Below are 25,421 nucleotides of genomic sequence, written 5' to 3' on the forward strand. Positions count from 1 at the left end.
GGGTACAGGATGTCTACCTGTTTCTTTGGAAGTGTTGAGTAGTCTTGGCTGTACGTCAAGGCATGTTTTCCTCTTTTGTCCTTTGTTCTAATACTTTTAATTTCCTCAGCTACTTGTGTACTTCTATGATTCTGTGCAATAGGATGAAGGTCTTATTTGATATTAATTTTTGTTTGTGAGTGTCTGAATTTATACTAGCTGTGGGCATAGTATTTGGAATATTTTTGTCACTGAATAACTGGTAAGCATATAGAAAATTATTGCCATCAACAACATGAGCCGCATTATAGCGTTGCTGTACATACATACATTTCCTTGTATCCTACTGGTTTCATTGCTAGAGTCTTGGCTAGAACACATCTGTGGTGGACTCTGACAGCCACTGCTTTTTGGTGATTTGTTTTCATTTTCAGTCACACAAATATAGTGCACTTTGCTCAACTTGCCAGAATATCCTGGCATATGATACTATTGGTAGTTCCCCCCAAAGTGTTGTTTATGTTGTGTGCTTAGCAGTTTCTTCTGTGTTTTCTGAGGGCATCTGCAGGTCTATTTATGTTGTCATATGTAGCCTAATGTCCATACCTCTGCCTGAGGAGAAAGGGTGACTTTCTGTCTTGCTTCTCCAAATGCTACGTTTCATTTCTTACCAGTTGCTCCACCTGTCTTGTTATCTTTAGCAAAATGATTTTTACAATCAGTTACAGCATTTTTAGCCAACAGCAGAACACTAAACAATGAATAAATGATAAGCCACAACGCAGCATGCTGTTTTAGTTTCATACTAGTCATGACCTTTTGTTCTCTGTCCCATCTCCAGTTGATCACATTCCTTACATATTCACATTTGTCGCTCCAGCTTCTATTGTTGTAGTATATACACACACTTTATTTTTTCAAACAGATCATTGCATGCTCATCAAAATAGTTTTTGTTTGGAGCTCTTAGGTACTTATCAAATGTGCCTAGCCTCTTACCCCAGTCACTGACAGGCAGATATGCTGTAAGGCAAAGGGACTTGTGTTGATGGGGCAAGTTGAAGTGACAATAGTCACGATGCAGTGTTAGATTGTGATTGCTTTTGCTTTGTCGCCACTGTTTACCACATTTCTAATGCTCTCCTTACACTACCCAGGCAGGATCTCATTTATCCAGTGCTGCAGTGGCAGCTGGCAGAGAATAGGGGCGGGCGGCGGGGGGACAGGGGAGTGGGGCGACAAACTGTTTAAAAACAAAAAAGAAAACGCTTACTTCCTCAAGCCGCGGCTGCCTCACTCTCCCTCCGTCTCCCTCGTGGCTGAGGAGTCCGGAAGCACACATGATCCCCTGAGCCAATCACACCGCTGCAATGCAGCGTTGTGATTGGTCTGAGCACCCTAATTCGGCGCTCAGACTGGGACAGGGATCCTGTGCATGTTCCCCACCCAAGCTGCAGGTAAACATGCAAAGTGCGCAGGACTGTTTGGTTGGCCCGAGACGTCCGACTAAGCAGTTCTGAGCACTTAGTGTGCACATTCCACTTCTCCTCCCTGAGCCACCAGCCCCGCCTTGCCCTAAACCAGCCCCTCAAACGAAAAATAAAAGGATAATAACGTTATCATTTTATTTTCCCCGTTTACACTGCTCTGAGAGCAGTGTGGCGTCGCTCCTCTGCTAAGCCCCAGCAATGCTGTATCGTCCAGCATTCATATAGCACCTCTTACCCAGGACAAGGTTGCAGTAGAAACTGCCATACTAAAGTTTGCTTTGTGTTACAGTTTGTGGCACCAGGTCCTTTTGTTGTCTAGAACCACGGATATTACCCAGGAATTGAATGTCAGAATAATATTGTAACACACGATGGATGTAATATTCCATCAGTTGGGAACTATATTGATAAGGACTGATTTCACCAGTGATTTAAACTGACCAGCTGTTGAAAACTGCCTTTACAAATCGCATTAGCACCAGCACTGAAGCAGTTCCGTGTGCCCATTTCGTTGTGTTCACAACTGCATGCCTGTGCTAATATTTACACTGATCGGCCAGTGCCCTTTTTCTGAGCTGAGGACACAAAATGCAAAATTATTAAGGCATTTGTGTGTCTTGGCGTCTTCTAATTGGAACAGTCAAGTGCCAATGCAAACTGCAGGAAAAGGCGTGGATCATTAGTGCTGAATAGAGACTCTGCTATGAACTGTTCTGATCCCTTTATAAACCTCATACAGGCAGAAATTCAGTTTCTTACAGATGCTTTGTGAAGAATTTTAGATGAGTCAGTAAACAATTGCACAGATATTAGTGGATAATAAGAGCCAATCGCCTGGACTGTCCTCCACATTTCCCTTGCCTTCCTCGGTGCTGTGGAATGCAATAAGTCTCTTAACATGTCTTTGATCTCAAGCAAGACATTACGCAACAGTGCCTTGTCCTGACTTTGCTCTCAGGCGTAGATAGATGTTCAGTCTAAATCCTGGGGACTCTGTGCCTTTAGAGTACCCAGTTGGGGGCATGAAATGGGTTGAGGTCAGGGGGGTGTTCCTTCAAAACGAAGGTTTCAATAATAAGTTTTATTTAAAAAATAATTGTTCAGTTATTGTTTTCACATGCACTGGGACAGGTACAGACTAATTTGCATGTAGCCAGGTTCTGAGCTGGGATGGTGCAGTGAGCTAAAAAACGGTGATGGATTAAAACCATGATCTCTTGACTTGGTAAGAGTATTCTGCATCATTCAGAAACTCTGTCCATCACCACCCCCTTTTTCCCAAATCAATTTTATCCACACTTTGTGTGGGAGGGTATGCTCAGACGTGAGTCCCTTGCTCATTGCACCATCAGGATTCAGGCAAGCCGGGCCGACGAAGGCTGTGATGCCAGAAACCGGTCCCCGGAAGCTTGTTTCCTTCCCAGTATAAGAATTGGCTTGGTAGTTTGGTTTGCCCTGTTCCCATCATGCACTGGGACAGGTACAGACTAATTTGCATGTAGCCAGGTTCTGAGCTGGGATGGTGCAGTGAGCTAAAAAACGGTGATGGATTAAAACCATGATCTCTTGACTTGGTAAGAGTATTCTGCATCATTCAGAAACTCTGTCCATCACCACCCCCTTTTTCCCAAATCAATTTTATCCACACTTTGTGTGGGAGGGTATGCTCAGACGTGAGTCCCTTGCTCATTGCACCATCAGGATTCAGGCAAGCCGGGCCGACGAAGGCTGTGATGCCAGAAACCGGTCCCCGGAAGCTTGTTTCCTTCCCAGTATAAGAATTGGCTTGGTAGTTTGGTTTGCCCTGTTCCCATCATGCACTGGGACAGGTACAGACTAATTTGCATGTAGCCAGGTTCTGAGCTGGGATGGTGCAGTGAGCTAAAAAACGGTGATGGATTAAAACCATGATCTCTTGACTTGGTAAGAGTATTCTGCATCATTCAGAAACTCTGTCCATCACCACCCCCTTTTTCCCAAATCAATTTTATCCACACTTTGTGTGGGAGGGTATGCTCAGACGTGAGTCCCTTGCTCATTGCACCATCAGGATTCAGGCAAGCCGGGCCGACGAAGGCTGTGATGCCAGAAACCGGTCCCCGGAAGCTTGTTTCCTTCCCAGTATAAGAATTGGCTTGGTAGTTTGGTTTTCCCTGTTCCCATCATGCACTGGGACAGGTACAGACTAATTTGCATGTAGCCAGGTTCTGAGCTGGGATGGTGCAGTGAGCTAAAAAACGGTGATGGATTAAAACCATGATCTCTTGACTTGGTAAGAGTATTCTGCATTATTCAGAAACTCTGTCCATCACCACCCCCTTTTTCCCAAATCATTGTTTTCACATTCTCCATCCAGAGTGTGGAGAAATGTCTTTATGGATATTTGGGCGTAATATCGTATTATAGATTTTGTTTGTAACGTTCGCCCTTTATTTATGAAATGAACAGCAAAGTTCTACGAGTCACTCACCAAGACACCCAGATTCTTAACAAGCTCATATTTACACACAGACCCATCACTACAGACCAGAAAAGAATGCCTGCCCACAAATGGATGCAGTCAGTGAGAACTCCCAGACCCACGAGGAAAGGCACATCAAAGCACGCCAGAAGGTCCAACAAGTGGAAGAAGTGATTTACACAGAGACTGACAGCATGGTATAAAACACAGCGTCTGCCGCTGCCTGGGCAACCTGGCACTGCCAATAACACTTTGGTATGTGTAACTCTGCGGCCCTGACACTCGCCTCCGCCAGAGTGGAGAGCACAAACTGTCCCTTATTAGAGAACCGAAAGTCTGCTGAGGTAACTCTGCTACATTTTGAGGCAGCGCCCTGTCCAAGCCAGTTGGGGAAGCTGGCCACGTGGGGTGGAATGAGGTGGCGGACATCTGCAATTTGATGGGATTTCAAGCTTTTATTTGTGGTACTATATTTGTACGTGATTGTTCAGTAGTGTATGGAGGTCTAGCATAATTACCATGGGACGGGTAGGCTTGTGGACGGAGGGGCACTCGGGAGCCCAGAATATTTGGACTCAATCTTCAAAAGCCCTCCTCCAATTGTGGCCTCAATGGGGGAGGGGGGGGGGTCATTCCAGGGCTCTGGCCGCCCTCCAGGGCACGGGTTTTGTCTGATGCACTAAGCACCTCCCCCTCGATGCGAGTTTGAAATGTGAGCTGCCTGGTTCTCCCACTTCGCTTTCCCCACTCCGCCACCCCCTGCTACCCCTCCTCCCTTGTCTCTCTGTCTCCCTCCCTTTTGGCTAAGTAGCTGTGTCTGTTCCGATGTGTTGGGGGTGAAGGAAGAAGGGGGGTGTGCATAAGGGACATCCAGGGATGGATCAGTGCAGTCAGGAGCAGAGACAACCAATGCCCTGACACAGCTGAGGTGAGGATTTCTTGCTCTTTCTTTTTTCTCGGATACCCACTCTCCTTTCCCCAGCTTCCAATCCAAGGGGGGGAAAAAAATGAAATTATCGTTTCATGACGTATTCGCATGTGGTTTGGAGGTACTTGAGGTGGCGGCGCCCCACCTCTGCATCTCGCGCAAAGTAGCAGCGTACCAGGTTTCGAGCTTTTGAGATGAGATCTCCATAAATACCTCTTTATTGTAATGTTTGGCATGGGAGGACGTCATGCGGGTTTGTGTATAGGCAGTTGCTGTGCCGACTGGCCTCACATGTATTTTATTAATAGCGGCTCGTGACGTCCTCGTGAAAAAACAGGGTGGCTTTACCCATTGCAGTTTTTTTGTTTTCCCTGGAAGAAAGTCTGCATCTTAATGCTTCGGGCAAACTGGATTGTTAATGTGCAAGCCCTGGTCATACAGCAAACATGCGCCTCGCAAGCCTCTTCCTTCCCATTCTAGCCCGGGCGATGTCGCCTGGCCGGAGCCCTGTTTACCTCCATTGTCTCCGTGGGGGCCGCGAGCGCAGAAAAGATGCCCGTTGGCAAGAGCCGGAGAAGCCCATTAGCCGCAGGCTTCGGTGATTGGGCGGCGTAGGGGGGCCAGGAGACGGGCACTGAATTATTCATGTGTGCTTCTCTGCATGTGAGAAGGGAGGGGGGCACGCGCGTGCACGCACGCAGCGCACTCTGAGCGCGTGCGCGCGCCAGAGAACTGCCGCTGGCCCCAGCTCAGCGCCAGGATTAAAGGCTGGCCCGGCCGTCTTTGTTCCGCTGTCGGTGACTCCTGCCTCCCCCCTTCGAGGCATATGTGTGGCCTCCGTTTCACCCATACGCTGAGGGCGGACAGCGGCGGCGAGCGGCGCCACCTGACTCCATGACACACAACTGGTGGGTAAGTTGGGATCTTTATCTCCCCTTAATATTCCTTCTCAATTTGTAGGGCGCGCGGCACACGGGGACTTGTGGGGGAGGGGCTGGGGGGGGGGACGCACTTCTTGGCTGGGTGGCTCGTGCTCGCCGTTGTCACTGTGACTGTTTATGTGCGCGCGGGAGCGAGCGGCGCGGAGCACTGTGGGTAGCGCGGGGTGCAGCCTGCTGTCAAATGGCAGAAGGTAGAATAAAGGAGGGGAGGGCTGGGCGCCGCGGCTAATTCTAGCAGGTGCAGGCTTTCAGGATACACGTGGAATGCTGTGTTTTCACATCTCAGCCCACCATCCTCATCCGCCCTCCGTTCATGGCTAGGGAAGGAGTGAAATGGGATGGAGGCATGTTAGTTCTCGAGTTACGTAGCTGCGGTCATCATACTATTATTGCTGTGTTTTCGTTAACAGATTGGTGACAAGCTTTAGCTATATTTAGATTTAGATACATTTGGTAAGTTAATTTCATTTCCCGTGGCACATTGGTTATGGATCTATTTGCTACTGTTTCATTAGGAACGTAGCTGCGTACATTTCCTGTCGGTGTTGATGTCCGTTTGAACCGCCATGTATACGTTTTCTTTGTACCACTTGCAAACTCTATGATCTTATGACTCATTGAAACATATAGTCTCTTAAACACTGTTGCTCGCCAGTCTGACTTACATTTCTTGAAACTACAACATCATGTTACACATTCATTTTCTGCAACAGTTTGATGCGCTGTGCGTTTATATACCATATAGTTTCCCTCGAATTGCGCATATAAACCCAGAGGTTACCAAACCATGATTGTATGTTTTCCCGCAGTTTGTTATGCATATGGCCCTGTTCTCCATCGCTTGTTTTTGTTACTGCTTTATAGAAACTGTAAACATTACCGTTAAGTGGGGGACTGGATAACACGCTACCAACAACAGATACATAAGGAAGAGATTGGTAAACAAATCTGAGATACACAATACAAACAATGTGAGACAATGTACAAAAGTGTGAGAGTTGGGTGTCCTAATATACCGTGAAATGAGTATCGTACAGAAGCCTGAAGGGCCATTATCTGCTGTGAATCTCTAGTTAAATGAGATATTCCTGGTCACCTGCTAACGATTAAAGTAGTCTCTCAGTGTGCTTGACAAGTCTTTTTGTTTTGCATTCATCTCTGTGTAACATGCTAGTTACAGGTTCTCATCCAGGAAGGGCACACACAGCCTTTCAGCTGCTCGATGCTGATAAAGTGGGTCGGTATACATGTTGTATTTATAGCACCTTTTATTTAGAACATTAAGGTAGAGTGAGTAAAGCTATCTGTACAGTTTTGTGACATTTATGTGTCAGTTTTAATCAACTTCGGTTCCATGCTTCAGTTTAAAAAAAAATTTAATTCCAGAAACGTTTTTATTGGGTTATTGAGTACAGAACACACAGGAAAGAAGATACAAATGGAGCAATATATCCAGGGGAATGGGGATGATGCCGATAGTCTAAGTGAGAGACAACATTATAATCCATAACAAGTAAAAGTTATGTTTCTGAGGGCATGAGGTGTAAGTGAATCGGTTTGAAGTACAGTTGATTAGTGTTGGCGTGGTGAATGGGTTGAGTTTGTTACTAAGAGAGGACTATACGGTATCTTGTTTGTATAGCAATGGTTGTGGAGTGGGGAAGGATAGAGAGGCCTAAAGTGAGAGGAAAGAGGAAGTGAGAGTGAGGAAATTAGCAGAGTGTGTCAGGAAATGTCAGGGATGAGGGGTGGGGCACTGGGAGTAGGGTGGGAGGCGTATAGGAAATGAGAGGGAAGGAGGGATAGGGTGGGAGTGTCCCCTAACTTGGATGATGGGGATAATTCGATATATAAACCGGTCTAGTTTGGTCCTTGTTTTCTTTTTGATCTGTGGAGAAGATGTAAGACCTGTATTCAGTGAATTAATAGCGCTTCTGGTGAATTGAACCTATTCCCACCAGGTTTGAGAGGAGGGATTGGATGGGTCCTTCCACTCAGAGAGGGTGACTTTGAGAGCGGTTGTGACTAGTATATCCCATAAGATTTGTCTGTCTTTGTTCAATGCTTGTTTTAGTGCCGGTGGAAGTATACCTAGTGTAATAGCTGTTAAGTCTGGAGTCCACTTTGTGTGAAGAATTTGTGATATAGTATCACTGATATCCTTCCAGAATTTTTTAGTGCAGGGGCATTTCCAAAGCATGTGTCAAGTTCCCTGCTTCCTACTCGCAACTCCAGCATATATCTGAGGAGCGGAGGCCTAGTTTATAAAGTTTGGCTGGGGTCAAGTGGACCATATTAGCAATCCAGTAACAGCATTGTGCCAGTGAGGGAGTTAGTTTGTTGGTGGTAAGGTTTCTCCAAAAGGACAGCCAGTCAGGTGTTGTGACATCTAAGTTGATAGGATCAGCCAGTAGGGTTTCCCATTAACCATGGATGGGTTTGGTTAGCACAGATTTAGTGGTGGAAAGTGGAGCGTATATTTTGGATGCCAAGTGACCCCCTTTGTTGTAAGTATTTAGGGCCTTTAGGAGATCTGAGTGGGTTGACGGTTTACGTCTGGCTATGAGTGATTTAATTTTTAAAAAGTGAAAGACGTCCATGTCATCGAGATTGAACTTCATCTTGATCTGGGAGAAAGGTATGCTTTCTGACGGGGTGCCAATGTCCCCTACCGACACTGTGCCTTCTTGTGCCAATTTCTCAATGAAAAGAGTTATACCCTCTATTCTGAAGTTTTCGTTGTGCAATAAGGAGGCTAAGTGCGAGTGACGCATTCTGTTGGGTAGTTTGTTATAAACTTTGTGTAGTGCCTGTATTATCCATGAGATTGTTAGCAGAGTGTTCTGTTTTGATTTTGTTTTATAGTTATTAGGGATGCAAGTGATAAGGGTTTAGCCAGTTCTTTTTCTATGTTAAGCCAGGAGGGAGAGGTGTTGATGGTGGGCAGAAACTACTGGCTTCCCGGTTTAGCAAGGAATGTGTGTTGGCATCTCCTATAATCAGTTCCGTGCTTCTTTTACGAAGAAATGAAAGCATTGTTATTTGAAGGAGCAAGTGCTGAGTTATGAAAGCTGTCAAATTGTTCATGACAAACAGCTTGGCAATGTCCTGTTTGTAGTCCCCCACATCTTCTGTGTAGGTCAGTCTGCCGTCAGCCTCTGTTACTGCAGAGAGGGTGAGAAGCAAAAACCACAAATGGACCAATGCAGTTTCAAATGTATTCTAGCCAAGGCCACAAAACAGTCCAGTAAACTCCCTTGTACATCTTATAACCTGGCAGGGGTATGTTGCGCATAAAAAGTGAATAGGTCCAAGGAGAACGTTTGAGATGGTCCTCTGCGCTAGATGCATAACAGTTTGTACTGCAGATGTTTTGCTGCGAATGGTCAGGGCCTACCTTTAGCATGTATGAGATGGGCCAACACCCAGGGCGCGACCACCAAAAGAGCTCTGGAGCTCCACACAACAGTCTCACTAGGACTTGTGTCCAAAGAAAAGTGTGTGTAAACACTTTTTCTGAAGGATGCTTGCGTACTTGTCTGCTTTTTGTTTGTTTTTGTTTTCCTGCGGCCATGCTTAAGCTTGCCCACCTCACTTTTCTGCCACCCCTCCAAAATGTACAATAGATAGACAATTAAAGAGGGCGAGTGCCGGAGGTAGGGGGGATATTTGATTTTGCCCAGGGAAGTCTCTGTGGAAAGGCCAGCTCTTTAAACAATAATGGGTTTGTGTATGGATGCATCTATTAACCCCTTCCCCATGGGGGTAATTCCCCTGCGGTGCGGAGGGGGGGCCGCGGCGCCGCTGTGCTCGTGACAAGCTCAGTTCGTCATAACTCACAGTGGAGCTGTGCTCATGACGAGCTGAGCTCGTCACGACCCCGCCCACTCAATAATTCTCCCGCACAGGCGGGGAATCAATCGCGTGTGGGCGGGCCGCGGCAGTTATGACGAGTTCAGCTCGTCATGAGCACAGCTCCACTGTGACTCATGACGAGCTGAGCTTGTCATGAGCACTCAAAGGGTTAAGGGAGTTATCTGAACCCTTAAAGATCAGATTGTGGCTGTTGCAATATTTCTAAATAGTCTGTTAGACAAAATAGAATTTAAAAAAGTGAATACACTGTGCTTCTCGAACCAGAAATGCAGCCCAATCCAGTTATATGGATCATAGTGGGGCCTTTTAGCTCCCAACACCACCAAGAATACCCTCTCGCTACAAATTCCATTCATGGAGTTTCATCCTTTGGAGCAACTGGGAATTGATATGTATCCTCCTAAAATATATATAGTGCCCCATTTTTTACTCTTTAGACACAAAATTTGCCGGAACGTGAGGAGATAGATGCCTTCCCAAACTGAGACAGTGTAGCGAAGATGTGCTTCTGAAAACATCCCAAATCCCAATTACTGCAGAATGTAGCTGTCCCTATCCCAGACCCAAAAAAAGATGTGTCTATTTGATGACCCTGGCTTGTGCTGGTATAAGTGCCTGACTAGCTGGTGGTGCATAATGCGGCTGATCATCTTTGTCTATCCCTAAATTGTGATGAATCTGCTGTCTCAGAATGTGCCTGTTCCCACAGGGGACATACATGTCAATCAATCAATCAATCAGTACATTTGTAAAGCGCACTACTCACTTGTGAATGTCTCAAGGCGCTGGGGGGGGGGGGGGTGCTACTACTGCTCGAATAGCTAGGACTTGAGAAGTCTCCTGAAGGTTAGTAGGTCCTGGGTCTGCCGTAGGAGGATGGGGAGGGCTTTCCAGGTCTTGCCGGCCGGTGGTCGCTCTTCGGATGCGGGGGACATGTATATCTCTACCTAGTGTAAAACAGGGCCACCCCAGTCTGGTAATCATAACCCGTACTCTAATTGGTGCAGAATCATCTGTGGTATGTGTATTCCATCCTAACAATCACATTGGGCCTAGGAGTAGTGAAAAAGAAGCAGTAAACCATAGAAGCTGATAATTACATAAGCTTACAGATGTCATGGACATGGGTGATCAACAGTAGATCAAAATGTGGAGCCTCAAAGAAGGAAGTGAAAAACAGACTCAATATTTTATCCAAATAGATTTATTCCAGGACTAAACCACACACCCAAGGCAATACAGAAATATATATATATAATTATATATAATCAGTCCATTCATTATTGATCTTATTATTGCAGATACAAATTAATTCGCCATCAGAATGAAAAAGAGCGACCCAATGCTAAAAAAAGATAATGTAAACATATTGACTTCAGTATAATACACGTCACATACATTTCACGACATAGAGTAACAAGCATTAAAAATGCAATAGGTCTTGCCTTTGATTAAGTTAAAGACATTTGCTTTGCTATACAATACCATTAGCAAAGCAAATGGCTTTAACTAATCAAAGGCGAGACCTATTGCATTTTCGATGCTTGTACAGGGCATACTGTGCTCCAAGTGCCTTCTTGATGTTTGGGTGTGCTCAACTGTGGATGGATGTTCATAACCGGGCACGACTGAGATCCCTAGATGAAGCTGAATACAACGCGAGTGTCTCACGGTGCATGTCGGTAGGTCACATGACATGATCATCCAATCCTTGGCCTCTCTGTGCACGGAGTGTCTTTTCGGGTCTGGGTGTGCTCAACTGCGGATGGATGTTCATAACCGGGCTCGACTGAGCTCTCTAGTTGAAGCTGAATACAATGCGAGTGTCTCACGGTGCAGTAGGTCACATGACATGATCATCCGATCCTTGGCCTTTCTGTGCACGGAGTGCCTTCTCGGGGTCTGGGTGTGCTCAACTGCGGATGGATGTTCATAACTGTGCACGAATGAGATCTCTAGTTGAAGCTGAATACAACGCGAGTGTCTCAAGGTGCAGTGGGTCAAATGACATGATCATCCAATCCTAGGCCTCTGTGCACGGAATGCCTTTTCGGGGTCTGTGTGTTTTTATTCAAAGCAAGCGGGGGGGATCGGGACAAAAGCAATAGGGGACCTAGAAACAACACGAAGCTAGACAGGGAAAATGGACGCAACGCGGGCAGGGTGGGATGTGGGCGTAAGCAAAACAGAGGAGAGTAGGACTGTAGGTGAAACAAACACAGATATGGAGAATCTAAAGGGGAGTTAAGGGAAACAACACAATGCGTGGAAAGGAAATGGGGAGAAGCACAAGGGAGAGCAATAGACAGGAAGACGCACTTAGGCAACAAAGAGCAACACAAGTGCATAGGGAGAAAAGTACACGAGGGAGACTGCTTGAGGACACAGGCACTTTATGAAGTGCTTACCACACAAGAAAAAATTGTGCTTGAAAAGCAAGCAGTTAAACCCACCGTCTCACGAAAAAATAAAACATTCTGTTAAACAGTAAGCAAGTAACAAAATGCTGCCCACACGCAAGACACCGTGCCTCAAGCGTTTCCTCACAAGATGGCAGTAATAAACAAAATGCATCACACAAGCAAGGCAGCGCGCCTGAAGACACGCAAGATGCATGCAATAGTAAAGAAAAAAGTGCCGAAAGTAAATATTAAACCCACTGTCTCACGTCACCAGTAAAACATCCAGTCCCGGTGGGCGGGGCCTAAAGAGGACAGGGTGGCAACCAGGAGAGACTAAAAACCCCCCGGTCTAATCAAGGAACTCTGTTCCGCATAATGAATGACGACAAACGACGCACGCCAATCACAATTATGGGCGGAGCAGAGTCATGACTTCTGGAACCGTATTGATTCCAAGAAGCCCTCTCATGGCGAGACAGCGCATGTGCGCTGCTAATGTCAGGCGAGACCTAAAAAGTGCAGACCACACAATGCCCTGTGTCAAGGAAAACAGTGTTACTTTTGAGCAAATGAAGAACGAGTCCTGAGATGTATCACACGTTATAACCCAAGAGCTGCAGGCCAAAATAAGTCCTGAAATGCTCTGTCTCCTCAGTTGGACAACTGTTTCAGTGTTGATGGTTGAAGTTTCTACCCTAGTTGAACAGATCAGCATCTTATCAGGACAGTAGAAAAACCTTTGAAATGTCTTATGTAGTGACATTGGAACTCCTAAATGGGTCAAAAATCCACTGTCAAATGTATCCTCATAAATGACTGCTTTGTATTTAAGCAATTACTTGAAGCTGATGCCCACGTGTGCCGGAAAAATGCTGTGTTTCTGAAAATAACTTTCTATCCTACTCCCTCGCTTCCTCATCTCTGTTGTTTCTTGTATCTCTAACTCCAAAGCCAGTGCCTGTCACGACCAATTATCTGTATTATAGACCAAGTCTGAGAAGCAGTTCTCAGAATGTTTTTGGGCACAATTTACTGTGGCACTTTCATTGCACCGTTTCTTCTGTTTTTAGGAGCTCTATATATGTTATGATTCACAGTACTACTACTCGGTTTAATGGTACTTAGTATATATACATGTGAAAGACTTTGTTGGCATTGCCACAATACACATTTGTGACCTAATGGTCCAACCGGATGTCGGCAGAGATCCCCAACATGGCGACATACCCTGCCGTGATGTGCTTATCTGTAGATTGTGTTAAATGTAGAGGTCCTGCCACTCTACACCTAGTTGGGTTTTGCTGGGAGAGCGTGGTGTTATGAAGGTTGTGTCTGAGGCAGGTTCTGGGAATTCAATTCTTCTTACTGGTTTCCTGTGGGATGTTAAAGTGCTACCAAAACTCTCCTGCTTGTCCCACCAGTGCCGAGGGCATGTTGTTGTGCTCTAAGGGGTCCTGAGGATTCAAAGCATGGTATTGCCTTCCACTTGGACCCCGGTTTCTCCCTGGCCTACCTGTACTATGAACGTAGAAGGTGGTAGGGCTTGTGGTGTGGGCCCTGGATTGGCCTGGTTAATCCTAAAGGCTGTAAGTGAGAGACTTCTACAGGTTTGTGCCGCAGTGAGCTAGCGGGGAGAGGGTAGCCCACCTGCTTGCTGTGCCGCGGGGCACAAAAAACAAGTGCATTAAGATTCGTAATCTATTATGCCTGACAATAACACCACAGCTGAATATTCTGAAATCTCAATTGTTAGCAAATAGTGTTCTGGGGCATTCAGGGCGTACCAAACACTAGGTGTTGTGATGTCCTAATTATGTGGCATTGCTGCGGCAGCTCCAACAGTGGCTGGCAGGGTCACTAAACAGTGGGAAAAGACATGCTATATAAAGGGAGCTCATTATGCTCCATGAACTTTCGTGCAACATGTGACGTAAGGATTTCTTTGTCTCAGCACGAACGCAAATTATTGCTGTATTTTTGGCTCAAGATTGTTGCCCCTTTTAAGGCCCCCGATCACCATGCGCTGTGTGAACTTTACTGGCACATAGTTGGAGAAGCAGCGCCTGGACGCTGGCCAGCTGTCCGCCTAACAGTAGACAGCATGTTTTTTCTACCCCACCGGTCGTCCACGCCTACTGCACAGTGGGAGCGGTGGGATATGTGAGATGGGCTTTTGAAGAAACCTCCGCAGCTGTGTCTGTCCTGATTTACTGACTGGTGGCTTTGTATCCACTGTTATTTCTGCGAGAGCACCCTTGAAACGCATCCATTCTGTGTTTTGTGTGTGCCTTTGACTCTGCCAGGAGGTGCATGGCAGCCACTTTTTGCACATGAATGTGTCTGGCAGGCTGCAGAGACACGTGGTGTGCAAGTGCCATAAAACCATTACACATGCTTCTGATTCTAGCCATGTATAAAATTCACATTTCAGACTTTTTATGTAGTGACGGGTTCATCATTTCTCCTAGTACGACAAGGAGGGTCACTTGAGCATGAGTGGCTCTTCCAGGAAAAGTGCACCATGTTACCGAGGGATTAGGTTATTGTCAGAGGAGCCATTCACGGTGAATTGGTTCCGGGGCATAACTTCCTGAGTGTGCTGTATGTAACTCGCATTAATGCAACTGGAGGGTGTAATGATGGAATTGAGACATGTCTTGCTGTCTGTATTTCCTGGAGAAAGGATGGTCGGTTAATCTTTCGCTATACATCAGTAGCCTGGTCACTAGAGTAACTGCAATACTTTCTGGATATCCCAAATGGCTGCCGAGTTACCTCCTCAATGAGGATTAGAATCATTAGCCCTGGCAGCGTTTTAGAAACCACCAGACTGCCAGGGTGTGGCCATCCTAAATGCCAAGGCCACCCGGTACCTGTTACCTTGAACGACTGCGTTTAATGCAGTGTGTTTTGGAGCCATTGATAACTTGAACCTTCTGAGGTCATCGGTGTGGAAATAGATAACATTGCAGCTTCTTATCACAAAGAAGCATTCTGCAATCCTTTTTGCCCTACAGTACGGAGTGCAGGGGTCCCTTTCGAGCATGCAAGTCAAAAAGTGCAGAAAGCAGATGCAGCAGGTCCCAGTGGGTAGTCTGCAATCACCTCTGTCCACCCCCAGTTACTGCAAGGGTGTGCCATTAATGATTCAGGACAGACACTTGGTTTACTACTTGGCAGGCGTTCTCTTCTTTTTCAGTTTAGTTTTTTAGCTCATGTTTTTAGTTAATGTTTAAGATAACTGCACATTACATAGGTATAAATTCATCTTTTCACAACGTATGTGCGGGAATCAAAAGGGAAACAGAAAGAAAAGCAGGGACGAAGGAGAAAAAAAATTGGGCACTTTACAGTTAATTCTACACGTGTTCTGCAGAAGTTTTAGCAAGGAATTGGCACAATGTTGTACTTAAACTCAATATTGCTGTCCTGAAGGCAACAGTAGTCTGGCTTTTGCCAATGAGTAGAAAGTACCACAATATTGAACTCTTTCTTGGAATCAAGCCACACATACTTCTGGGGCAGGCTTTCAAGAAGCTTGGACCAGCCTACCATGTGTTTAATAATAGACATTTTTCAGGGTTGCACTGTACTAGCAGACTGCTAACCACTACGTAGGGTCAAGCACAGCAAACATGATCTACTATTCTGTAAAATCCTACCATCTGTCAAGTTTATACTCATGGCAGTGGCCTATGGTGATCATCAGCAGATCATTTTCTTTTGTTGACAAAACTAATTTATTCGGTGTGATGTCAGAGATACATTTTCAAAGCCAAAAGTTTCCCTTTACCTCCTGCTTGCTACCTGATGCTCGAATTGTTGATGTACCACATACTACAAATTATCCTATCACCCCAGAGGTATAAAGGTATGATTTGGAAACCAAACTGCAATCTTCAACTTGTGCACAGATCGCAACAGCAGGTGGCACATTGACATATGGTAGGGATGGGAAATCATGCTGATAAAGTCAGTCTCTACAACAGGTAAATCGACTGTGTCCTTTCCTTTACCTTTTATCCCTTTTAGTGACAGCTCCCTACCAGTTAGTCTTGCAGCCTCCCTAGTGGCCAGCTCTAGGTGGCTTGGATAAAGAGGGGGATGGGCTGCAAGATCCAGACTCCCTCTTGAAAATTTAGTTTTTACACGGGTACCCACCATTGTAACCCGCGTGAAAGGTTTGAAGGATACAGACCCTGGGGAATGTAATCATAAACATTGATGTTTTGCAGTGCCACTGGGTCCCTATCCTTCAATTATATAAACCTAAAAATCAACTTCAAATGGAGCTCGTTGCTCCATCCACATTAAGGGTCATTCTTCTATTATCTGGCATGTTGTATAGGTTTAGTTTACTTGTCTTGTGCTTAGCCCAGAAATAGAAGTTATGCACGTCAGTTACTTTGTAAATCAAAAATACAAAATCAGAAAAGAGCGTTACCAAATTTTGTTACAAATTCAAAATGCGTCGATTTTAGGCATATCCCCACACAAAAAATGCCTCTGATTATTATTTAACGTGTTAATATTCAGAACCACTGGATTGTGTCGTTTCTTAAATGTAGCATAAATCCTGCATGAGAAACGTGCTTTATCGCGTTTCTCACACTGTTTTGTGAGACAAAAGTTGATCTTCATATTTGAAAGCTTCTTAAGCCGTTTGTATGGTATATGAGTCTGTGAAACCTGGTGGAGAAGTGCCGTTTGTCATCAGAGTAACATTTGTAAAGGGAAATCAATTGCAAGTAAAAGTTCAAAACTAATATTTGGTAATAGGCGTAAATAACCAACAATAAGAAATGGTGTGACGGTCAGAAGTATGGATGAATATTCCCAGCTACTGATAAGAATGTAATGATTGTAAGCGGCATTGGTTTGATCTGGAATGAAAAAGGGCTTATTGGATCCATTCAAAGGGATCTTTGCCTTGCTGGATGGTCTGTGGTAGTATGATGTATGCAGTTTTTGGAAATGTACTCATAAATGAGTGTCCCACCATCGCAGGCTGCACAGAAGGAGTCAGGGAGGGGAACAATTTTACAGACAGCCTGCAACTTTCTGCAGATTTTGCAGCTCTTGGGACAATATTGTTGGAGAACCCCTCGGATCTTTGTAATGGACACACCCCTGAGGTAATGTGAAACTCCAGCTCACCTGAATCAAAGTAGAAACAAATGTAATTGTAAGCTGCTTGATATTGTAATTGCCATACAACGAATGAGTTCCGGATCACAGGCATTATCCACATGTTAACATATATTCAACACCCATGAGCTTCTGTCTGAAGATCATTTGCAGAAGTTGTGCAGGAGTCAGGCAATCCAGCATCTCTACAGCGGAAAGTGCTCCATAAATGGACGCAGAGTTTACCTTTGGCGGCAGCCGTACTGAGCGGTATGGATTTTCGAGCCTGTCGATATCCAGTGCAGCCAGCCAGGCTGGCCCTGCAGCCCAGGTTTTGTCGAGATGGGTTTGGGTCTCCAGGGAGAACAGAGGATGCTTTTAGAGCATGCCAAGGGTTGGCCCAGATGGATGCTCGAGGCAGGGTGGAGCTAGTGACTACAGAGTTTTTCAGAGACCAATGCAGTACACAGGGAGTGGTGGTTAGGTGCCAAACATCACTAGGACACCCATACATGGATAAGGCAAATTTGTGGTTTGTGACTACAAGTAGAGGCATAACCCTATTTCTTTCATTAGCAGCCTTTCTTTAAGTGTGTTCAGAGTCTTAGAATTTAGCATGTATGGGAGCTCGAAGCATCACAGCCAGCCCTGAAGGGAAGGGACTTTGCCCATAAGCAAAACAAATGGAAGATCTTCTTTGATTGTTCTCGGCTAGCTGGGGCCTCAGCTTTCACAGTGTTGCTCCTATGCTACACGCATTTCTGCGTAGAAAAAAATGCAACGGACAGAGTTTTAGAACTGTTTGCATCTCGTTTTAACGGGCAGCAAGTTCATAGTAGTGTGTCGAGGTCTGTAGTTCACATGCCCAGATAAAAAATTCATTGGAAACCGCTCATGGCCTTTTGTGCCGGGATCAGAAACGTTGGACGGTTTAAATCAAGTATTAGGAGTAAAAGGTCAAAAATCTACATAGTAGAAGGGAATGAGGGTATATAGAGGGGAATATGATAGACATTCAGTACACTAAAGGGAATACACCTTATGCAAAAGGCTGCATTTTGTAGTGGAGGTAGTATCCTAGCACTAGAGGCGGTCATTTGTGACTGGAGTGTAAAGGCTAAAGAGTATTGCTGGATAATATTCTTAAATAAGAGTGTGATGGACTAAACAGCCTGTCAGAAAAAGTGGTGGACACAAGCAACATTAAGGAATACAAAAGCCAGGGACAGAATAGACAAATAGAAATACAAATGTCAAGTTCCAGCTAAAGATTCTGTCTGCGAGTCAAGAAAAGGCATATGGATCTTCCTTTACGTGTTATTATGGTCTACAGTTACAATTAAGTGCTCATCTTCCAATTTCTTTAAAGGGATAGGCTGTTTAAAGATGTATTTAATTTAGGAGGTCATCTTTGTGTCTGAGGTGTTTGAATGAGACACTAAAGAAGCCACAAGGCTTAAGTGTGCCATGTGCATTTGCTTCTTGTTTATGCATATTCACAGTCACAACCCCGAGGTTTCTAGCTACTAATATCAAGAATAGGAATCAACTGTCTGTCTACAAAACTGGTAGGATTTCCAAGGGGGCTCGCCAGTTACAGTTCGTTGTTCAGTCCTCTCTGAAGCATGGTCTGTGCATACTTCTCGTCTGCAACAATGCGATGAATAAGCGACCGCACTTGTACAGAGCGGCATACCTAGTAATTGTTGCATCAAACTAAAATCCTATAATTTAATAGAATGGCAGCCTTGTGAGTGGGAAGAAGCGGTATATGGAGAGTCCACTTTATTGTGTGCTGTTTGAGATATTGGGGGTGGGACACATGAGCATAATTATGATACGGGAGTTCCCTGTCCAGTCTGCTGGAGGTAGTCCAGTTTTGCTAATATTACTGACAAAGCACCACTAAGCATGCATGCCCTGATTAAGGAGAAGAATAGCATTAGACGCCAGCGCGAAGGCCTCTATGGTTGGTTCACATGGTGGTCCATGCCCCATAGTCTCACTAACTCTCTAGGTGCTTGAATTCCTTTGGCTGCTTTTGAGATATTATAGTAAATTAAATATTTAAGGAAGCACCTGTTACACCTGAGCCCAAGCAGGCTCATGCTAGTGACTTATTTTTACCATGCTAAAATTCCTCTTTTCGAATCTCTAAGATCATGAGTTTATGGATTGGCTTTTTTTTACTGCACCATTGGAGAGATCATGATCAAATCAATGTAGATGTGTCCAGTCTAATTCCAGTTTGGGCATTTTGGAATAAGACCATTCTAGATCCGCCCAGTTCCAAACTTGTTATGTATACCTGTCAGAAAATGATTATTAGCAGAATAGATTTAGATATGGATGGACATGGTGTTCATCATATAAAACCTTAAAAGCCCTCAAGCGTACTTATGATGTAATGTTTCAGTGGGGAGTGTCTCTATGTGGAAGAATGGGATGAACTTCTCAAACATGGCATAGAGACCATATGTCTAAAGATCATGCGACTCAGGATTTTCAGGAACAAAGTAATCCGCTGTTTATATTAAGACAGCGTTTCATGATAAAGTAGGGAATCCCTATAAAATCATGATTTGACCGCCTTGGAAGATATCTTTCTTTAACTGGGCTGTGATTGTTTTTAAGTGTAGGTTACAGCAGTAGTATGCCCCACCAGGCTCCTACCACTACGTTTACCAGATTCAGAGGACATTAAGATACTTAGTCTAATTGCAAGACTGAAGTTGTGAATTTTGGCAATTTTTTAAGTCTTTTCTGTTAGCCCCGTCTTCACGTTTTTGGGAAATCCTTCCGACACTTTTTAAGTCTAGCTTTAACCCAGACCTTTTGATTTCGATATAGTTTTATGTATAGCATACATATACGGACAGTCAGCTGGCCCTTTTCATCCATTGGTCTGCTATTATGTCATTTACATGTTTGTTCCGTCCACTGCACCATGGGGCAGTAGGTCAGCCCAATTCAGAAATTGACTAACTGCGCTGTGGCTTATGGTATTGTGCCCTTTCACAAGAAGCACATCCACACACAAAATAGTTCCCTTCAGTGACAAGGACTGTTATGGCAATGTGCACTTTTTGAGGCAAAAAAGATTATTTGATTTTAGCATTTTTTATAGATTGACGAGCAATTTCCCAAACAAAGATTTGCCCCAAAAAAATCAGCAAGACCGTTTGACTTTACCAATGTTTGTTGTATTTTCTAGATACGCCCTCATATTGAAGTGATTGTGTGACCCAGCCTGTGTTTCTGCTCTTACAGGCGATTTAGTTGGCACAGACACTGTCATCCCCATGCTTGTCCACGAGTGCTCCCAGGAATTCACTATTACTTGGCAAGAAGTAAAGAAAGACAACATTTCTCATAATAGATTTCTTGGGTGTTGTGGTCTTTCCTGTCTCTCTGTTTGTGCTTGATCTAAACATGTTACCAATCGTACGGTGTTTACAGTCTCCTTATATGAGACATGACACAAACTTTTTTGTTTTTACATTCTGTGTGGTTGCACTAAGTATATATACACATTATATAGTAATAACAACTGGGTGTCTGTCAAGTCTCTGTACACAATAAAAACAGCACTGGTTAAAGAATGTATGTGAGAAGTACTTAGTGGCACACTCACACAGTGCACTGCTTGCTTTGTGGCTGTCTACACATATTAATTTAGATGGATTGGTGAGACAATTCGGTTCTAAATCCCTTTAACATGTATTGCAACTTAGTACCATCGGCCACAAAAAAATTGCAGAAATGAATCCTTAAGGGAACTATTGGTTATCTACTGCACTTAGGGGGAACGGAAGGGACTGTGGTGACATGAGTATAACTGGAGCGAAGACACGAAAGGAAGATGATAGAATATGTCCAGCAGAGATAGTGGTGTAAAAGATTACCTTCTGTGCAAATAAACCAATCTACACTAGGATGGTTGAGTGAACAGTGAGTACTACAGCTGTGCTTCTTAACAGTTTGAAAGAACCACAAGCTTTTTTTATGTAGCCCCAGCCTCTTTCAGAGGTGTCAGAGCTTGCTTTCTATGTTAAAATAAAAATCAGCCAAATAGGGACCCCCCCTCCCTAAGTAAAGTCACCCCAAAGGTTGAGCGACATTGCTTCGACGGTCTAGTCTCCTAATTCCGGGATGGAAAGCAGGTTTCCTTTTAGGAGGGTGAAGACGGTACATAAAGCTGCTGTGATCCATCTTTCCCCATCTGCCTGGCACACATTTTGAATATTAGGCCCACGGAGTCCAAGCAGTCATAAAAGATAATTTTGCTATGAAACGCGTTGCTGCACATCACAAAGAAGCAGTTGTGGCTAGAGACTCGTCTCAAGTGTGCCTCCTGTTACCAAGGTCATAGAGGCCATTTGTAAGAATGTTGCAGCAACATGGCTGCTGCACATCTGTTTCTGTTACTTTTTGTAGTGTTCACCATTTCTATGACTTTCAGGCACTCTTGTGTATCTCTATACACAGGCTATTGTCTGCCTGTTGTGGATAATGCCAATGGCTAGACTTCCGAATTGTCAATGGGGTTAATGACCTTCCAACAATCCCTGGGAGTGCGGTCTCTCGGTCTTGGATTTCATTACAGTGTGTATGTGTCACTGTCTCTCGGACTGCATGTGTGGATCTAATGTGTTTTCTGCCTCACTGTTGGAGTATTCAGTGTCCCAGTCTTTTTACTGCCACTCTGAGCTTCCTGATCTCATGATAGAGAGTCACTGCTATGGTGAGGCCCTTCTCCATGTGAAGGGTTATTAAGATTTTAGACTGGGCGGGCCACACAGGCACCCAAGTCTGTCCTGTGCTCAGTAGTCCAAACGTGCAGTCATTACAACAAATGACAATAGAATATCTCATGACCTAGAATTTGCCACATCAAATTGACAAAATAAAGTAATCACGCCATTTTTTGTGTTTTACGTGTTGAGGTCAAGTATAAATAATGAGACATGGGTACGGGGTAGGTATTAGGATATGCATAGACTTCAGGGTCAGGATTAAGGATTTTGTCAAGGTTTGGTTTTGGATAAGGGGTTACACTAAGGGCAAGTGTTCGGTTAGAGAAGGGGTTAGCATTTGGCCTAAGGACCTCAGAAGATGTGACCTTAGTGGTAATCATTACAGAATGGAAGATGGTAAAGCACAGATGATGAGTCCGTGCTAGGGTTGAAATTAACATTGAGGTAAAAAAAGAAAAAAAAAGAAATATGTTAAGGAAAGGATTATTGTCGCTGTCAGGGTGAGACAAAAAACATGTTGATATGGAGGTAATTGTTTAGGGATTCATTGTCCAAAAGAATACATGTTAATGAAAGTATATTGTGGTGGGTTTGTGATTATGGCTTTCCTATTGAATTGGTTTGTTTTCCTGAATTCATTTTTACTGATCGGGACTTGTATTTGTATATCTTTAAATAATTAGCAGGTTTCAATATCCCTTGAAGAGACGTGCCAGATTACGGTCCAAAATTATAGGTATAATAAACCTAAAATGAGCCGTTTCAAGCGCTGTCGTAATTTCAGCAAAATTGTTGAGTTGCAACAGACAGTCCCTGAAGACTAAATGGTGCAATTTAACAGCTCGTTTTCAAATGATATTGGTGAAGTAATTTGTGTTTTCTCCTCGTGGGCCCACAAATGTAAAATGTCTGCCTCGAGTTGTGGAACTCACCTTTGCTTGGCCAGTGAGCATGGCCAACGTGAACGAAAGTGCAGACATTGTTGCCAGCTTTAGACAAACAGTATTATAGGTCATATCCTGCCAAGTAATTGGGTCTCGGCTAGACAGTGCATGCACTGTCACTAAGAGACGTGTTCTATCTCTGGGCATACAAGCCACCCACTTCCTACCATTGGTTAACTTCAGTGTCACTTTCATTTTCTTTGTTGCCGTTTGTCATGGCATGCAGGCGTCATGGCTTCTTCTTGTGTTTGGCCCTCCCATAGCACATGGACCAAGTACATGTCTCCTTACACTGATCACAGTTAGGGAGCTATTTTTTGTCTTTGTTTTCAAGCGTTCCGTATGAGTACTTGTGTTTTCAGGCCATCTCCCTTGTACACCTACACACATCATTAAAATGCATGCACGTGTACATAAAAAAAATGCATTACTTAAAAAGTTGTTCAAACAAAAACAGCACTTGTTTTTTTTTTTTTTTTTTTTTTTTGCACAGTGCTTAGTACCCCAATATGGGATTAAGTGTTTGTCCTTGTGGGTAGCATGCTATACCTTGTGGGCATGTGGTTGGAAACACAAGGTGTGATTATTGTGTTATGGAACACACCATATGGTGTTATGATGAATAAGAAGTTGTGGGAGATTGGCGAACTTTTTAAAAATGTGTTGTCATTTTTTTACCGCAATTAAATTGTATGTTACTCTACTGGTTATATACGCTGTTTGATCTCTCAGATTTGTGACTTTGGTTTTCAAACGTAATTCTAGAGGAAGCCCCATTTTTCTATGCTGGCCTATTTACAGAGATTCCTTGAAACACCAGGTCCATTCTTTTCTGTATACAGGTAATTAATATAGTGGTCAGGATACCAGGTGAAGTGACGATCAGTGAAGCTGTTCTGAATTCGGATCGATACTGCACAGGGCTCCTTCCTGCAATTATGTTGCTGATTTAAAGCTCTGTGAAGCACATGAATGGCTTCATGGCCTTTGGGTTGAGAGCTGATTTGGTTTGAAAAATCCTTTTCTGGGTTTTAAGTTCTTGCTAGGAAAGATGTTATGGATCTGATGCTGGGAAGCTGAGAAGCTGAAACATGGTGGAATAGAGGTGGGAATAGCATGAAAACATCTGTCTTCTACCTATTCCTGGTTCTTAACTGGCCTCGGGTGGCCGTTGGCAATAGTTATTCTCACCTGAAGTCTGTGCATCACTCACCATCTCCACTTATACATAAAGCTTTGCCGAATTGAAGGCCTCTGGACATGTATTATGTGGGTGGGACGACAGGCAGGTTACTGATTTGTGTAGTATCCGCACGATTCTGTGTCCCCCCAGGGTCTGACCCAGAGATGGTCACAGTGGCGCACCATTGGCAGAGCAGTGTGGAGAATACCACAAGTGCTCTCACAGTTTTGTGTTTTTATGCATAATTATTTCTTTGGACAAAACCAGGGGTGTGTCTAAATAACGCTATTCCTTGGTGGTGAATTCTACTATTTTCAGACATTTTAGCAAGGTTTGACGAAGACTGTAAGTCTGACTTCATTTTAATGGGCTAGGTTGTTGACCTGCATTTCATTCAGTCATACGCTTGTACTTTAAAAAATATACAACATTTTCATGATGTTCTGTGTGCATGGAGTAATTGCTGCCAGAAAGGCTGTAAATACTTGACCATTGGACAAGACCGCCTTACTCAAATGGTTTTCCCAACGGCGCCTGCTGTGACTTAGTCTTCGTTTTTATTACCAGACCATCTAGTGCCAACGAAGAGGTTTCTTTCTCCCAGCTCCGATTTCTATAATATATTTTAGCTGAATCTTCCAAAAAGAGTATTTTTAGGTCTCGCCTAGCTATTGCGTTTATGCAATCGCTATGCGAGACTGTAGTAAGAGGGGCATTTCAAAGTGCTCCCAAAAGTGGATTGCATGGCGAGCACGCGCACAATCATGTGCATCGTGCCGCCATGCAATCCGTTTGGGGAAGCGCTTCAGCCCACTGGCGCGTGCATGTGTAGCCACAGCCTCGGCATCATACTTCAAAGGGTCCACTTCCCCGCCACAGCATGCCGAGAGATTGTTTCCTCATGGCGCCTCTCACAACTGTCCCTCCCCCACCACAGGGCTAGTCTCATCAATGACGCATTGCCATCCATTGATTTCACTTTCATGCCCGTGTTCTCTTTGCCTTTCAGCACACAGCCCGCCCTCCCCCATCCGTGTTTTCTTGCAGCTTTGCCCAGATCTGAGTCTCAAACAACCAAAATAATAAGTTTGCCCTGCACGCTTTCTGCGCTTACAAAGTTAACATATGCCGCTCTCATTCCCTTTGTCATCCTTCTAAGGTCGATAACATTAGCTCCATTAATTCTGCGTCTAAGGATTTAAATAACCATATGTTTTCTTGCAACTTTAGGCACTTCACACACACAGCCCCACTGCTCACACACACAGGCATCAAGGCAGCAACAGAATGCTCTGAGCCCCACCAGTGTTTGCCACACACACATGCCTCTCGCA

At 44.4% G+C, this 25,421-nt stretch overlaps 1 protein-coding gene across 8 annotated transcripts in view; it reads left to right on the forward strand.

Moving 5' to 3' along the window:
* Nucleotides 1–25,421, forward strand: part of ZMIZ1 (zinc finger MIZ-type containing 1) — a 506,199-nt gene that overhangs the window by 392,680 nt on the left and 88,098 nt on the right. Inside the window, exon 1 of one of the 8 annotated variants that reach the window (XM_085604919.1) lies at nt 4,709–4,857. The exons of 5 other annotated variants lie outside the window; for them this stretch is intronic. The gene's annotated coding sequence lies outside the window, so the exon portion shown is untranslated. Of the gene's footprint in view, nt 1–4,708; nt 4,858–5,561; nt 5,770–25,421 lie in introns of those variants that run through there. 2 more of the 8 variants (XM_085604911.1, XM_085604929.1) reach the window with 2 other exon arrangements.

The sequence above is a fragment of the Triturus cristatus genome, chromosome 1_2 (genome assembly GCF_964204655.1).
Source record: "Triturus cristatus chromosome 1_2, aTriCri1.1, whole genome shotgun sequence".
In the NCBI taxonomy this organism is placed as follows: Eukaryota; Metazoa; Chordata; class Amphibia; order Caudata; family Salamandridae; genus Triturus; species Triturus cristatus.